General features: G+C 39.5%; 1 long non-coding RNA gene across 1 annotated transcript in view; it reads left to right on the forward strand.

Annotated features, from left to right (window-relative positions):
* Nucleotides 1–7,012: 7,012 nt before the first annotated feature.
* The window catches only part of LOC105531817, a 49,784-nt gene continuing 38,937 nt past the window's right edge, over nt 7,013–17,859 (forward strand). Inside the window, exon 1 of the long non-coding RNA XR_001004864.1 lies at nt 7,013–7,310. This is a non-coding gene — a long non-coding RNA (uncharacterized LOC105531817). The remainder of the gene's footprint in view (nt 7,311–17,859) is intronic.

Here is a 17,859-nt window from a genome sequence, read left to right on the forward strand (position 1 = left end):
TTTGGGAGGCCAATGTTGATGGATCATGAGGTCAAGAGATTGAGACCATCCTGGCCAACATGGTGAAATCCCGTCTCTACTAAAAATACAAACATTAGCTGGGCATGGTGACTTGTGCCTATAGTCCCAGCTACTCGGGAGGCTGAGGCAGGAGAATCACTTGAACCTGGGAGGCAGAATTCACAGTGAGCCGAGATCGTGCCACTGTACTCCAGCCTGGTGACAGAGAGAGAGAGACTCTAAAAAAAAAAAAAAAAAAAAAAAAAAAAATGAGGTTGATTGAAAGTTGTTTAATGAGTGGTTAGAGCTCCATATCTCCTTTGTTCTTTGATGCTGCAGGCAAAGACCCTTCACCCATCCCAACAGAACATTGAAAAATTATTATCTGAAGAGGATAAAACAGATGACATCTATTTCATCTGAGCTGTAGCATACTGAAGACAGAGTATTACATGACCATCAGGAGGGTAGATACTGAAACACACAAATGTGTTCTTCCACTGGAAACAGAGCACTATGGACTGTGCCTTTACCTTCGGAACCTTCTCTGGGAAATCAATAGAAAAGAATAAACGGGGCTTCGTCAGTAAAATTGCTTGGCTAGAACTGGTCCTACCATAACATACAAGCTCCATCCGTATACCCAGAGCTCCCAATCACATTTTAAATCCTCCTATTGTAGATATGAGCAGATGACCAAGGACCGCCTGATATGTTAGGAAAGTTTTTTACATGAAAACTGGAGACTAAGACAAACAAAAATTTTTAAAAATACTACTTATAAAAGAATATACAAACAAAATAAATGTCAAATAGCAACCCTTAACATCTTCAGGGAGATAAGTAGAAGATATCGCAACCTGAAACTGTAGAAGTACTACAAAAATGGGAACAAAAATTAAAAAGTACAAATCATAGAAATTTGTAAAACTTATATGAGAAACACAAAGCTCCATAGAAGTTCAGAAAACATAAGGTAGGTATGCCATATTCAAGGGGCCTCCTAAGTGCCTAGCACAGTGGACAAACATTGGCTCTCACCAGTGTCCACCTTAGTGAAAATGTATTTCCTAAACTTTCAGATAGGAGGAAATCACAATTAAAGGATCAGAATTAGTATAAATTCAGACTTCTCAGCAGCAACACGTAGAAATGGAGAAATGCGTGTAAAACGCAGAAGAAAAAGAAATTCTAGTTCAAGCCAGGGTACCAGGTAAACTGTGTGTGTAAAACAAAACATTTTTAGACTGCTCCATCTCCCCACTTTTTCCGAGCAGCCACTGGAGGACAGGCTCCACATAGGAGAGGCTAAAGCAAGAAAGAGACAGAAGGCTGGAGAAAATAGGAGCCCCAGCATAAAAGGCAGCTGCAGGAGCTCTCGGCAGGAGAGTTCTGAAGAGGGAGCCCAGAATGACAGCTGTGCCCAGACACCAAGGGTACCTAGTCTACAATAAGGTAGACCGAAAGGCTCTAGAAGGATTTTTCCTAGAAAATCTTCATGAAGTAACTGATGTATGAAAATATCTTGAGAGATGATTGAGAGATTGACCAAGAGTGTAAAGACGACTCAGTGGTAACTACCTAAAAAACTAGTAAACGGTAGGGGGAAGGAACTAAAAACAAATCAACTGTTAACATCAAAGCTGAAATTTAGCAAAATAAATAAATAAATAACTGTTTATTCCATAACACAGCCCTGGGGAAGATTTATTAGTGATAATACACACAGAATACTAATTTAACAAAAATTGTAATATAACTGTCTTCAGAAACTAAGGACATGGATATAATTGGGGGTGTGGATATATAGAGAGACAAATCTTCATCTTTAGTAGAAAGTCAATAGATGATTTCTAAAATTGAAATAATACTAAGAAGAATGGGAGGAAGACGAGCAGGTTACATATAGATAGGGAAGTGAATTCTGAAAAAACACAATAGAAATGTTGGAAGTAGTTGCCTTTAGGAAAAAGAAAATGGGGCTGGGCACCATGGCTCACGGTGGTTTCCCAGCACTTTAGAAAGCCGAGGCGGGTAGATCACTTGAGGTTAAGAGTTTGAGACCGGCCCGGCCAATATTGGGAAACCCCGTCTCTATTAAAAATACAAAAAATTTGGGAGGAATGCAAAAAATTAGAGGGGAATGGTGGTGTGTGCCTGTAATCCCAGCTACTTAGGAGGTTGAGGTGGGAGAATCACTTGAACCCAGGAGGCGGAGGTGGCAGTGAGCCGAGATCGCACCAATGCACTCTAGCTTGGGTGACACAGCAAAACTCTGTCAAAAAGAAAAAAAAAAAGGAAAAAGAAAATGGGTGAGGGACAGAATATTTTTTGCTATATTTTGGAACTAAATGTTTGAAACTATAATTGATATAATTATGCCACATAAAATCTGCAATATATGTAAACGTACTTTATTTAGGAGACCGAGGTAGAAAATCCACTTTAATCTGCAGTCATCAAAGTTCAAACTGTTCACAATTTTTAATAAGCAATGCTCTCATTCTATCACGAACAAAACACATGTTCTCTACTAAATAATATAACTTCTTTTCTCAATTGTAGAGAATAGACATCTAACACCATACACAGTTTTATTCTTATGTGTATTTCAGCAATTATTTAGCTGTGACAGTGGGAGTGAATGCAGGAGCCAGGTTCTCCAAACTTTGTTTTACTAGTGCAATGGGGTCATAAGTTTACGAAAGAAGTTTATAAAAATAAACATTTTGTGGTTTGGGGAATAAGAAACCATAACACAAGAATTACTTTAATTAAAAACACTTAATATTGTACAACCCAGCATTGTGTTATATTTCAACAAAATGGTGTACAACAATAAACATTCACTTGCATCCATTAGTGCATTTAATTCAATAAGTAGATTTTGGGAATTCATCAGATGGTCGGCTTGTGGGCATTCAGAGAACAGTGATGTCGTCAAGGTGTCTATCTCATGAGTCTGCTCATCCAGTAAGTAGGAGATCCTAGAATTCTTAGAATTAAAACAAAATTTCTCATCTAGATTTTTATTTCATTGGCCAAAAAGGGTCCTCAAATTAAGTTCAGTAGACCAGTCTCATTGATCCACGGTGAAACACCTCCTTTAATTTGGGTGCAGTTGATTAAAGAGAGAATAGGAAGAAAATAGGCAGCTCTATATTCATGAAAAGACTGTTTTCCAAAGTGTTCTTAATACAACCTACTTGAAGCCTAGAATTCATTTTCCTCTGGAAACAATACTCACATGGGAACAGCTGACACTTTAAGAAGACTGTGTTTGATGTTCTTGGGCACCTATGGCTTATTTATTTTCTATTGGCAATACTCATATAAGTGTGTTTGCACATGCAAATGTATCCCAATCATGTTGTGTCTGGGAAAAAATAACAGTATAGTCAACTGAAATGGTTATAAGTGTTTCTTTTCTTTACTTGCCTTTAAAGGCACCCAGTCAGACTACTGAGAGTACAAACATGTGCCCAGAAGTTTCACCGTAGCTTATATTTCAGCATGAAATTTGGTATCTGATGGTATATTTTCTCCTTCCCATCAACATTTTTGCATGAACCGCATTATGCACAGCCTAGGATTTGGGGAAGGAGGTGTATAGATTAAATCCCATGGCCACAAACATTTTGCTTCAAAGTAAAATGCAAAAAAAGAAGAAAAAAAAACCACTTTTGACCTGAAGTCACTTCAATGTGAGTCTATGAAAATAAAGATCTTTGAGAGAACTGCCTTTTTAAAAAACATTATTTTGAAATAAATACACAATTTTGAAGTAGGCTAATGTGCACAAGTTCTTTCTTGGCCGTATTATTTTAAATGTATGACTTTTTCATTTCAAAGGAAAGAAGCTCTTTTGCAAATGCCCTTTTCTAAAATGTAGAAGAACAATTTCCGTTGCAAAGTAGGTTGTGCAGAGCCTCTGCGATCTTACCTAAATTATTAATTTGGTTAATCAGTGCATTCCCTTCACAGATACTCTAAAGGGAGACTAGTCCCACTCCCTGTCCAAAATTTTACACAATATTAATTAGTACATTTTTATTTTAAAAAATGAAAATAGTATTAAACCCAGTCAATGCCCAGTTGTCTTATACAATATATAGATGCAAAAATTGGTATATTTCATTATAGTTTGTGCAAAGGAATTTGGTCTATATTTCTCCTACACATACAATCTATATTTTATAACCGAAAAAACCTCCTTTCCAAACCCACTACAAATAATTTCTTAAGATGTATAATTAGGACACTTGTCTCAAATCCTTTGATAGGTTTTTAGTTCATTTCTTGGGAGAAGTGTTCTGGTTGTTTCTTTTTTAATCAAAGCTGCTTTGCTAAATTGCTTTCCAAGCAGACCTCAGAATATTTGTAGTCAAAGTCTGGCTCCGGCCTTGTCGCAATTTGAATATTAACAGTCATAGTTTTACAGGCCTTCCATTTTGAGTAATGCACTGCAACTTCCACATTTCAGCCGTCATTTTTTCCCTTCCTCAGCCGGCCCTGGCCCTTAGAATGTTTGCGTGGTGTCACCGTGAATGTGCTCGGAGCAGAGTTATATGGCATCATTTGGAGAAACATTGCGTTAATAACCAGAGTTCAAGGGCAAAGGATATAAACGGAGCAAATTACAAGTCTGAACAGATATATAGCTTTTGCTAAAAGGGACATGGGCTGCTACTTTATTTACTGGGCACTGGTGCACTTGTGGAAGATGCCAGTACGCAAAAAGGCATTTTTAAAGGACCACATCACAGCCTAAGAAAACAGCATACATTTTCAGACAAGGAAGAAAGCTAGTGCAACGATCAACGATTCTGTTTCTTAATGAGAAAATATGATTTGCTATCGGATACCTTAAGTTTCCGGGGTAATTTCACAAAGGATAATATCATTTTATGTGCCACCATGGAAGGAAAGCAGAGGTTTGTTGGAAACCTAAATTCTATAAATCATTTCATACTGCACCTTTGCTCAATTTGTGAGGGATTTTTTGCCGTAACCAGTTTAACCAGGGTTATCACCCTAGTTCAGAATTAACCCCATGGAAGAGCGATTTGTAAAAATGCTATATTTTATTTTTATATATCAACTTCAGAGTTATTTCAATGATTGAACAGAAACCAAAGTTCAAAAGAGAGGAAAAATGTTTTTACAGAAACAAAAGGACTTCATTAACAACTAAAAAAAAGAATATCAAAAAATAATTCCCACTTGCTACGTTACCAAATACCTTTCCTAATAGTCTCAATAAGATGGAGCATATTTTTTAAAATGCGATATATTTCAAAATGTATACATATATCAAAACATCACGTTGTGTACCTTGAATATATACAATTTTTATTTGTCAATTTTACCTCAATAAAGCTGAAAAAAATGTAATACAAGATTTTCCTACTGGCAGGATGGTATGGTACAATATTTGTTTTTGTAAGTTTGCTTGAAAATGACTGTTAAAAAAACTAATAAAATGTTGCTAATGTATGGCCTATTTATTCCACTTAAATACATTTCTCTGAAATTAATAATTTAAAACATGGAAATTTTGCCTCAAGATGTTCCTTACTGTGTTATTTACTCTAGTGAAATCCAAAAGCAACCTAAATATCCAACATTGGGAAAATAGTTGAGCAAATCATATATATAATTAATGAAAGGTTATGCAGTTATTAAAATTGGTTAATATGGATATTCTCTGATAGTATTAAAAAATGCCTTTGACATAATGCTATGTGAATCACTACATAATCCCACAATTCAAATATACTCTTTTATAAGTATGTAAGCATACATATAAACAATTCTAGTAAGAAGCATGCATACATTTAATTTACATGTGCATTTTTTTGTATATGCTGTCCCTGTTAGCCTGATGGGATTATTAGTTTCCTTTTCCCATTTCTTTTTTCTAAACTAACTGTTCTGTTCATATGATATTTGAAAGAGAAATATTTGTACTTAAGCTTTCTCTCTCCACCCACTCACTCTTCAATCAGTTATATAAAATATACCTTGGTGACATGTTTCCATCTCATTTATTAGTATTTTAAACATGGCTTTCACTTCCTTCGTGGTGGTAGTGGACAGGGCAGAGGAGGATGGTGGAATTCTAAAGCACAATTAAACAGAAAAACATTTTCCTCATAAAAAAAATGTTTTTTTCTAAACTATGTTGCTCTCAGAAGTAAATGAATCAGCACCAGCAGGACTGACTGACTCCCGGACAGGAGATGCTTTACCTTCCGCGTTGCGGGTGGCACAGGAGAAATGCTTGCAGTGAATGGACCTGTCTGTCCTTCAGTTGCCAAAGAAGAGCCCGGATGACACAATAGCTCTCTATCAACCCCATTTCTATGGTGGCTCACGACTTATTCTCTCCTGCTATCCGTCTGCCTGCTTCGACTCTCACTCTCAACCTAAGGAGTTTTAAAAAGGACAACTCTTAAATAGAATTGCCTAAAACAATGCGCTGTCATCCTTTTGCAAGGACAAACATATTCAAATTGCCCATGACTGTTAAACACGTAAAAGCTAGATAAATTATGAAAATGTTGCACATCCTAATGCGCAAAATATGTATCTTGGGCATATCCTTCTATTTTTTTTCTTTTCGGGGGGAAAAAAAAAGTTTACTAGCGTTTACTAGCCGATTATCTTATATTTTTAGCCTGTGTAGAATATTTAAAGTGCATTGTCCACAACCCTCCTTTTTAAACCATTTTCAATGGGTTTAATATTGCCTGAGATAAGGAGATGCAACTGTTCAGGTCGGATTTCCTGTTGTTTCTCAGATACCGATAGGGCATCATTCACATAAATGACAAATAAGACTTCTGAACTGTTTGCAATTTGGGAAGGGGAGGCTCGTGGGTTGTTCGTTGGCGAAATGATTTGTCAAACATCAGTTCGAAATTATTCGGGGGTTCTTCGCCCTCCACTTTCCCATAGCGCGTTTTCCTTTCTCCCACAGAGATATAATAGAAACTAATCTTCAAAATCCAAACATTCCAAGCCCCATCCTTTTGTGCAGGCATCTCGCTGTCTGCGCTGGGCACGGAGCGGCGCGCGCGCGCCCGCGTTTCCCTCGGCGGCCCCCCGCGGCTCGGACCCGGGCCGGCAGACAGGCCATCCATCATCCGCCCTCCTCCCGCCGAGCGCCGCCGCCGCGGCCAATCCGGCGGCAGGTGGGGCCGCACCTGCGGGACAGCCCGAGGCTTTCCTCCGCTCTCTTCGCCGCGCCTCGCGTGCTAGCGGCGCCCTTGTGAGCCACTGCGTTCTCCAAGGCCAGAACGGGACAGGTACGCTCGGGTGACAGGGACCGTATGTGCGCTGAGCCCGCGGCTGGCAGCCAGGGGGGCGGCTGGAACGTGGGAGGACACGCTCTCCCTTAATGCACACGCGTGCTTTGGTTGGGTGTGTCATCTCTGTGTGGACACACGGGCCCTCACTGGGTTTAGTCTCTTAAAAAGTTGAAGAATTAAGATGCTTACCTTTGGAAGGGAAGTGTAACTGAGAACACGTTTTAGTGATAGAATGTGTTGCCTCTGGTCTGTTTCTTGGGTGAACCCATGGTGGAGTTTCCAAGTCACGTCTGAATTCCGCATGCCCGCTACACACTTCAGGCAGTATTCCCCCAAGGCCTAAGTGAGAAATATTGACTCAGCGCTAAAGATTAAATAGTATCCATAGGATACGAAAATTACCCCAAACAAAACCTAACCTAGACCTAAAGGGCCATGAAAAGATTGTAACAACTTAAAGAAAAAATAGGACCTCAAACCACAGCGCTTTCATTTTCCAAATAGGCAAATTATTTGTAGTGCAATCCGCTTGTTTTTGTGGGGGCTAAAGCGGATGTAGAGTTGCTTAGCTGTTCTGTGGAGGCAGCTAGATAAGTCCTGCTGGCATGTTATGGATTTTGTAAGTGGGCTCAGTAACTCCCTTTGGTTTAAAATGTCCAAAACATATTTTATCATGTAATTTGAGAACAAATGAGAACAAGCAGAATGCCTGCCTCCCCCGATACGTTCCAGGAGTGCGTCTATGTAGATGTCAATTATGTAAGTGCAAGGCCTTGGAAAACAACAGCCCTGCAGGTGGCTTCAAGGCTTCAAGATTTTTCAGAAAAGCATATTTCTTAAAGAAAAATACAAAATAAAAATAACAGCAACCACAGCCACAAGCATTACCCTCCAACCTCCTGCTCCTGTCTTGCTTCTGAGTCATAAATCATGAAAAAGAGAGAGACAATGACTCCAGTTTTCCTGCCTTTAACAACTGGAACTGCTAATGCCAAAAAGGAAGAGAAATAAACAGGCGAGCTGTATCACTGCAGAAGAAGGAGAGGTGCGCTTGGGAAACTGGAGACTTCCCATCCCTAAAAAGGGTCTCTCCCTTTAAAGTTAGTAGTTCTCAAACCTGTCTTCGTGTGAGATTCACACAGGCTTTTGTTTTTGTTTTAAGAAATACAAGTGCCAAAATTAATACTCTGGTTTGATTGGTCTGGGGTGTGGTGGAGGCAGAAGCACTTTGGGGTTAGACATAGGTATTTTGGGAAAACCTTTCCAATCCTTGGCATGTGCAGCCATCCAGCTGTGCATTCCAACCCTGTTCTGTTTCATGGAATATATGAGATGTTATTTGACTCTATTTCATGGGATATATGAATGGGATTCATGGGATAGTATTCTGTTCTGTTTGACGGGATACAGTTATCCTCCCATCCCACAGTTGTCTCCCCTGTCCACTCAAACATATGCTCAAAACCCACATTGGGTAAACAAGACGTCTTCTTTTTTTTTCTTATCCACCACTCAGTTCTATTACCATTTTAGTGTCTTCATGCTGGTTGTTAAAATGTATCACTCCTCATTTTAACACCTCGATAGCAGTTTGGGATTTTTTTTATTTGCTATTGATGCATTTATATTTACATATTATTATTTAAAATACTGACTTTTGGGGATTGGAAAGCAAGTGATAGACTTGCTGTGAAATTTTGAAGTCTAAAATGTTTTTATCAGAATCTGGAAGCCCAGCGTGGTGGAGAAGTTCCCCCTTCAGAGCGTGGCCTTTGTTCATCCCCTTCAGGCCCACCTGAGCCACTGAGGATTGCCCACAGAAGGCTGGCTGCACGTTTTGTATGAGCAGAACGTTCTTCCTGTCACCAAAGTGGAACTGAAGTTTCGCTTTCCCTTGAATTTCCTCACTCTCCATGGCCAGCAGCACCACATTTCTGGATTACATTGTACGCTTTACCTTGAGAGATAGATGATCTATTCTTTGATCAGACACCCTGACCTTTTATGAGTGTTGATCATTGATCATGATCTGGGCTGGATAGAAAGCTCTTGACTCTGAAAAGTTACTCTGCTGCCGACACCACAGGGAAATGCAATTTCTGAGTCCCGGTAGTCACTGTAGCAGGACTCCCCCTCAATTAGGATTTCTCTTGTTATTATTTTACTTTTTTAAAGCAAGCTGCAGCCTCTACTATCCAGCTCTAGCTTTTAGTTACAGTAATCAATTTTTCTGTGTAACTGGCTGTAATTGTTGGCTTGGATATTGAGCTTTCATGGAACTTAGACATAGAGTGTTCCCGTGAAGGGTCTTCTCCATACCTAGCAGACAGATGGGTAATAATGCCATACATTAATACCTCCACATTGGTTTATGTGTGTTTGACCACAGTGCAAGCATAATTATTTTTGCCCAGTAAAAGCTATTAGAGATCTATTTGGTAGGTTTTACGATCAATAGCTCCTGTGATATTTGTGTAGCAGCCACAGAATAATCAATTGAAGGTCATATAAAGTAAATTACCATCCTCCTATAATGATTCTTTTTTCTAGATGAAAATTGGGTTTTATTATTTTATCAGGAGCCTCTCACGATACATGCTCTGTCTGTTTGAGAAAGAGAGATATAAAAATTGTGAGCATGTTTTGAACATAGTATTAATATCCATTACTTGAATTTATGGTATTGGATTATTGAATTAGTGGATTCACACTGGAATTCCTTCAAAACCCTTTCTTATGTACTCAGTGACACACTTAATAACAGTCGAGAGCAAACGGACGCCTTTGCCGCATGGTGGAGTGAGTCACTTTGCAAAAGTCAATCTTGGTAGCTGTCTCTTTAAAGCAAATTTAGAGTTGGTTAAATGTGTTATATTGACAGTGTGACCGACTGAGATTCTCTCTGCAAACCCTTTTGGAGAGTGACTGGTGAACTAAGCAGGAGATGGAGCCAGGAATGCTGAATACTAATGCATAGTCCATGAGTAGCTCAAGGTGAAAGGGGGGCAAGTGGTGGGCGGACAGGAGAGAGGCCTGTGCACCTGCTCTTCAGCCAGGCCTCTCCATCACTCGAGATGCCTAACCTGGATTTCAGACTGGCAGTGCGAGCCAGAGTGATGGCTGTACCTCTATAAAAGATTGCAATTTGCCAACCGGAGGCATGCAATCCCCCAACTGTCTTAAAGGGACCCATTTTCAAAGTGTAGCCTTTCTTTTTGTGGGTGCAATCAGTTGTGCACTGAAAAACTGCAGCCACAGTTGGATAACTGCAGGCACAACAGGCCACGAGAGACCTCTTTGCTCCAAATTTTGTACCTGCAACTAATTGCACTTACAGAAAATGGGAGTGTGGTAGGAGCTTTTTTAAAAAATTGGGGCCAGTAAATTCTCCATGGAGGAAATAGGCAAGGAAAGAGACAATTACTCACTTTCTTAAGGACAAAGGCAAATGGAGACATCCTTTCCTTGACACACCCCATCTAGTCTATAGATCATGGTCTAGAAGCCAAATACCAGGTATCACAAATGCCCTGATCATCTGGGACATTGCCTGGTACTCCGTAACATCTTGCAAATGTACAAGAAATAATCTACTGGAAAGTAGCCCAGAGAAGACATTAGTGAGTCTGAGATGATAACTCTGGTGATAAATTAATGAAGTGTTTTATAATAAATAGCAGAGGGGATTTTCTTTCTATTTAAATAAATTGTTATTGTTTTTACTTCTCATTTGCTTTTCAGATAACTCATGCAAAAATTAAGATATTAGTGACTCTAGATTTTATTCAAAAGGTAAATCAGGAGCCTCTTTGCATTTACATATATTTATAAATGTACATACATAAGATATATATGTACTTATACATATATATAAATTATATATGGTATATCTGTATATGCACATATATACACATATTTTATACCTACACTTTTTTTTTTTGAGAGATAATCTTCCTTCGTCGTCCAGGCTGTAGTGCAATGGTGCAATCTCAGCTCACTGCAGCCTCTGCCTCCCAGGTTCAAGCGATTCTCCTACCTCAGCCTCCCAAGTAGCTGGGACTACAGGTGTGCACCACTGTGACTGGCTAATTTTTGTGTTTTTAGTAGAGACGAGGTTTCACCATGTTGGCCAGGCTGGTCTCTAACTCTTGACTTCAGGTGATCTACCAACCTCAGCCTCCCAAAGTGTTGAGATTACAGGCATGAGCCACCACACCCGACTACACACACTTACTTTAATTACTTTTTTGATGAGCCTAGGGAAAGGGCAGTCTTGTCTTTTTTTTTTTTTTTTTTTTTTGACAGAGTTTCACTCTTGTTGCCCAGGCTGGAGTGCAATGGCACGATCTCAGCGCACCACACCTCTGCCTCCCAGGTTCAAGTGATTATCCTGCCTCAGCCTCCTGAGTAGCTGGGATTACAGGCATGCACCACCACACCTGGTTAATTTTGTATTTTTAGTAGAGACGTGGTTTCTAATTGTTGGATAGGCTGGCTCACCTCCTGACTGCAGGAGGCCTGCCTCGGCCTCCCAAAGTACTGGAATTACAGGCGTGAGCCACCACGCCTGGCCCAGTCTTGCTTTTTAAGGGATGCACAAATACGACTTGGGTGACTACCAAGTCCTGGTGGGTGAATTTCCTGCCTGGGGGCTTGTGAAGTTATGTCTCACAAGGAACCCAGCTTACCATCTATTCTGTACAATTTAGTGACAGGCAAGTTGAGACTCAAAACCTTGATTTCTACCTTTTGCAGATGACCATAAATTAGACTCATAGCCTGGGAATTGTAAATAAAATATGAAATAACATTTGTATTTTGAGATACTGTTCTTATAGAAATAGTTTGAAATATAATTTTATCCCAATAACAAATTTAATCACCAAACAAAACAAGCAAAGTTTTAGTAGTTCTTACTGTTCCCAGGAAATTGATGACAGAGTAATGTAACAGGGGTTAAAAATTGAAGAAGTCCAGACAGAAATATAGAGCAATAGAATAGAATAGAAAGCACAGAAATAAATCCATGTATTTGTGGTCAGCTCGGCAAGGGTGTCAATAATACACAACAGGGAAAGTATTGTCTTTTCAACAAATAGTGTTGGGACAACTGGATGTCCACATGCAAAAGAATGATAGTGTACCTGTATCTTATACCATACATAGAAGTTAACTCAAAATGGAGTAAAGACCTGAATGTGTAAAACTCCTAGAAGAAAATATAGGGGAGAAATGTTGCGACACTGGTCTTGGAAATGATTTCATAGATATGACACCAAAAGCACAAGCAACAAAAGCAAAAGTAGACAAAGGGGAAGAAAAGCCTTTTGCACAGCAAAGGAAACAGTCAACAGAGTAAAAAGGCAACCTACATTTGCAAACTATTTGCAGACTATTCATCCAACAGGGGATTAATGTATTTGCAAACTATTCATCCAACAGGGGATTAATGTTGAGAGTATACAAAGAGTTTATACAACTAAATAGCAAAATAATAATAATAATGATAGCCAATTGTTTAAATGAGCTATGAATTTGCATAGACATTTCTCCCAAGAAGACATACAAATGGCCAACAGGTATGTGAAAAACAAGATGCGTAGCATCACTTATCATTAAAAATGCAAATCAAAGCCATAATGAGATAGTACCTCATACTTGTTAGGATAGTCATTTTCAAAAAAACAAATGACAAGTGTTGAGGGATGTAGAGAAACTGGAATCCTTGAACACTGTTGGTAAGAATGCCAAGTGGTATAGCCACTATGGAAAACAGTATGAAGATTTCTAGAAAATGTAAAATTAGAACTACCATATGATTCACGTATCTCACTCTGGGTATTTATCCAAAAGAATTAAAATCAAGATGACAAAGGGGTATTAACACTCCCATGTCATTGAAGCATTATTTACAATAGCTGAGATGTAGAAGCAAGTGAAATGTCCATCAGCAGATAAATGTATACATAAAATGTGGTATATACCTACTATGGGATATTATTCAGCCTAAAGAAAAGAAGAAAATCCTACAATATGTGACAATATGTGATATTATGAAAAATATATTTGGTCTTGGTCCCCACTTCCTGGCCTATAACTCCTAAAATCCTTGGAATTGCTAAAGAGAAAAGTAAATTTTTGTATGCTTGAGGCTTGACTAATGGCTGGCAGTCCCTAATAGCTTCAGGATGGGACTTATCACTGCAAAGATGAAGAGAGGATTAGAAGGTTGGGACTTTTAACCCCATCCTTCAACCACCTAGGAGAAGAGAGGGACTGAAGGTGAAGTTGGTCACCAATGACCAGTAATATAACCAGTCATGAGGTAATGAAATTACCATAAAGGACCGGGTGTGGAGAGCTTCTGGAAAGCTGGAGGCTCCTGGAGGGTGGTGTGCCTAGAAAGAGAATGGAAGCTCCGTGCACCTTCCCCCATATCTTGCCCTATGCTTTTTTTTTTTTTTCATATGCAACTTTCATGATATCCTTTAATAATAAACCCATAAATGTAAGTAAGTGTTTTCCTGTGTTCTGTGAGCCACTCTTGTAAATTAATCAGACCCAAGGAGGGGGTCACTGGCTATACATCCCAATTTATAGCTGGCCAATCAGAAGCACAGGTGAAACAATCTGGGGCTTGTGATTAGCATCTGAAGTGGAGGCAGTCTCATGAGATGGAGCCCTCAACCTGTGGGATATGAGGCAATCTCCAGGTAGATCACATCAGAGTTGAATTGCAGGGTGCCCAGCTGATGTCTGCTGTAGAACTGATTGCTTGCTTGATGTGTGGGGAGAACCACCCCAACGTGTGGTGTCAGAAGCATGTTGTGAGACACTAGAGAAACCGAGTTTGTATTTTCCACTCAACGTTGATGATACTTGAGGATGTTATATTAAGTGAAATAAACTAGTTGCAAGGGACAAATGCTACATGTTCCCACTCATTTGAGATGTTTAAAATAGGCAAACTCATAGAGGCTGAGAGTAGAATGGTGCTGCCAGGGCCTGTGGGGAGGGAGAGATGGAGAGTTGGTAATCAATAGGTATAAGGTTTCAGCTACGCAAGATGGATAATTTCTAGTGATCTACTGTGTAGCATTGTACTGATAGTTAAAATATTGTATTGTACACTTAAACATCTGTTAACGGGTAGTAGATTTCGTGTTAAGTATTCTTACCACAATAAAATAAAAGTAGAAATTTAAAAAAAAAGAAAAGAAAAAGAGACAGTTCAAGATATGAGAAGACACTCTTGGAATAAGGTAATTAAAGGCCAGAAGTCCTCCAATTCAGCCCATCTACTGCCTCCTTAATACCACATGAATATAAATCACATTTTGAAACTTGGGTGCATTTTCCCATAGAGTAACACTGAAAGGAATTATTAGGTTATCTCACATGTTTAATTAATAATTGGCTTTTAATGTAAATATGAAATTCAGTAAAACCACACTGAATGGATTTTGGTATCGATAACGGCATTTGTTTTCATCTAGGTATGTTGACCTGGGAATCTAGTCTCCCTAGCAAAACCCCTTCAAGAGAATGAAATGTCACTAGAAATACCAATGAGCCCCCAAGCAGCTTATTAAGAGCCACCCAACCTGCATCACAATGGGAACATTTGAGTTTGTGGAGCTAGCTACCTTTTTGTCTTTCCCCACCTTTCCTTTCATGACACATTGTGTAAATGAAGCTTCTACCATTATCCTTTGGAGAGCAAATTAAGTAAGGGATGATTTTCTCTTATTCATTCAGCTGGACTTCGGCATTCAGGTTTGGTCTCACACTTCAAAGCAGGGTGGAGAACTTCTAGAGAGTTCAGAGAAGAGGAATATGAATGATATAAGCCATAGAATCTGAGCTTTGTTCAGTAAATTGTTCTACAGAGGAAGAAGGTGAAAGATGACAGGAGTATGAAATGATGAAGAGGAAATGACAAGATTATTTTTCTTCAGGGGTAAAAGTAATAACATTTGGGGAAATGGGCTTAAATTAGGAGCAATTTTACATGTATAGTAAAATATTCCATGAACTGTGAAAGCTAAAAAATAAAGTGAAACCATAAAATGGCAATTCTTGTAGGTCAAAAATGCCCTATGCAAATGAAGTGTTCAATAAAAAAACAGCTGTTATTGGAACTGATTGATGATGATGATGATTAGAATTATTTCCTTGCAAGTTTCAGTAACAACTTGGCACTTTTCAGTCTTTCTTAGTACTTGCCTTGCTGAACCCCAACCTTGGATTAGCACCACCATGTTCCTTCTCCACACCTGTGCTGGAAGCTTTGCTTGGCTAATTGTGGCTGATCCTGACTAATCTTGGTTTCACTAGAAAGAATAAAATCTTGGCTGGGCATGATGGTGTGTGTGGATGTAATCCCAGCTATTCAGGAGGCTGAGGCAGGAGAATCACTTGTGCCTAGGAGGAGGAGGTTGCAGTGAGCCGAGATCGTACCGTTGCACTCCAGCCTGGGCAACAAGAGTGAGACTCCATCTCAAAATAAACAAGCAAACAACCAAGCAAATAAACAGAATAAAGTCTTAAGCCTCTAGTGGACTCTCACCACTGTCCTGCAGCTTTAAAAAGTTTCCCTATTGAATTGAGTTTCCAAGACAGTGTCTTCTCCCTACTCAAACCAGTGGTTTACACTAAACTGACCCTGCCTCAACTTTCACTTGGAAAGTAAATGCCGTCAATTGAGAAATACCTCATCTTTTACTTCATTTTTAAAATAGTTTTAAATTTTTTAACTCACCTATATCCACACTGTCTTTTTTCCTTCAAGATTACAACTGCTGAAAGGTGGCTTCTGTTTTCAAAGGTCAGGGGTTTTCTTTGTTTTGCTTTTTAAGATCTTATCCTCTCATCCTTCTGAAGGATTCTGTAGAGTTTGGGTCATGACTCTCCTGCATCCAATGTACCTTCTTTACCAAATCAGTGTACACAGTAGGCAGTATAAACACCTAAACAGAACAAACAAAAATCAAGCCCAAAAGATGATGACTGATTTCTATTTGGCAAAAGATGATAGTTGACCTCCAATATCCTTTGTTTCCTTCTCTCTTGGTACAAGAATCTATGCTTCTGTCTGGATCCAAGAACATCTGGAATGAGCAATGTTCCCCAGCTTCTCTTGCAGCTAAGTGAGGCTGTGTGAATGCATAAACAAATGTAGTATTTCAAGCTCTTGGAAGCATCCTCAATGCAGGGATCTGAGCCATTCATCACTTCCTCCTATACTGATGTTGGCAGAGCTGTGAGAAAGATCTTGGCCCCCATTGTTAGGGGAGCCACCATAGCAGCTCTGGACTTCTTACCTCCTAACATTATCAATGGGAGAGAAAAATAGACATCTACGTAGTGTAAGCTGTTGTTATATTTTCTATCACTTGCAGCTAAATCTAATCTCAGCTGATAAACGAACACTCCTTACAACTCATGTCCCTAAAACTGCCTCGCCCCTCAGCTTTTCTTCACAGACAGCATTTGAGTTATCTCCATGTGCATCCTTCACATCTTCACTCCTGTCATGCCTCAACCTGGTCCAGCGTGGCTTCCACCGTCATCCTGTAGAAACTGCATTTGTCAGGTGCACTGACTCCATCTGCCACTCCTCATCTTACCAAACAGAGCAGCAGCACTGGGCATCCTCCACTTTCTCACAAGTCTCTCTTTTCTAGAAGTCTGTGTTATCACTCTGTCCTGAGTTTTCCTAGACCCCTCTGGTTACTACTCCTCAGTCTCCTTTGCAATCCTACCTTTCAATTGTCTGCTCCTTCACTCCCCTGTTGGTTTCACAGGCATTTAAACCTAATGTATCTAAAATGAGACTCTTGATTCTCCCACCTCCCAAACCTGGTTCTACCTCAATCATCCTCATATTAGCACATTCACTGACTTGATTTATCTAGAATGTGGGAGTCATATCCCATTCTGCTCTCTACCTCACTCCTTAGAGCCCTCATCTCAAAGCAGTCCTGATGAGGTCCATCTCAAACATAAAAATCATATCTGTCTATTTCTACCCATCTTTACTTCTAACAACTTATCTCCTGGGTCCTGGAATGGCATCTGTTCTGATTTTTCCAACTTTTCCTCTTTCCTGTTCAATCCAAGATCAATATAAAGAAATAAAGCATATAGCTCTGTTGTTCCAAGCTCCACAGTAGATTGCTGCTGCATTGAGAACAGAATCTAAGCTCCTTATCAGAGAGCATATGGCCCTATAGAACATCATTATGCCTCACACAGGTTTTCTTTAAGTTCCTCCCAAAGACCAAAGTATTTCTTACCCCAGGACCTTTGTGCAAGCTAGTCCTTCTGTCTAGTAGTCTCTCCCCATGTCAGTTCTTGTGAGTGACTCTTTCTCTCCATTCAGACACCCTGTTAAATTGTATTGCCTCTGCAGAACCGTCACTGGCCACCTTGCTTAAGGAGACACACACCTATGTGTACTAATCCTGCATAACTCCCTGGTCTTTTATTCCTTTAGAGCAATAATCATTATTTTTCAAGTAATAATTTCTGGGGTTTATTGGCT

The sequence above is a fragment of the Mandrillus leucophaeus genome, unplaced genomic scaffold, assembly GCF_000951045.1.
Source record: "Mandrillus leucophaeus isolate KB7577 unplaced genomic scaffold, Mleu.le_1.0 Scaffold91, whole genome shotgun sequence".
Classification (NCBI taxonomy): domain Eukaryota; kingdom Metazoa; phylum Chordata; class Mammalia; order Primates; family Cercopithecidae; genus Mandrillus; species Mandrillus leucophaeus.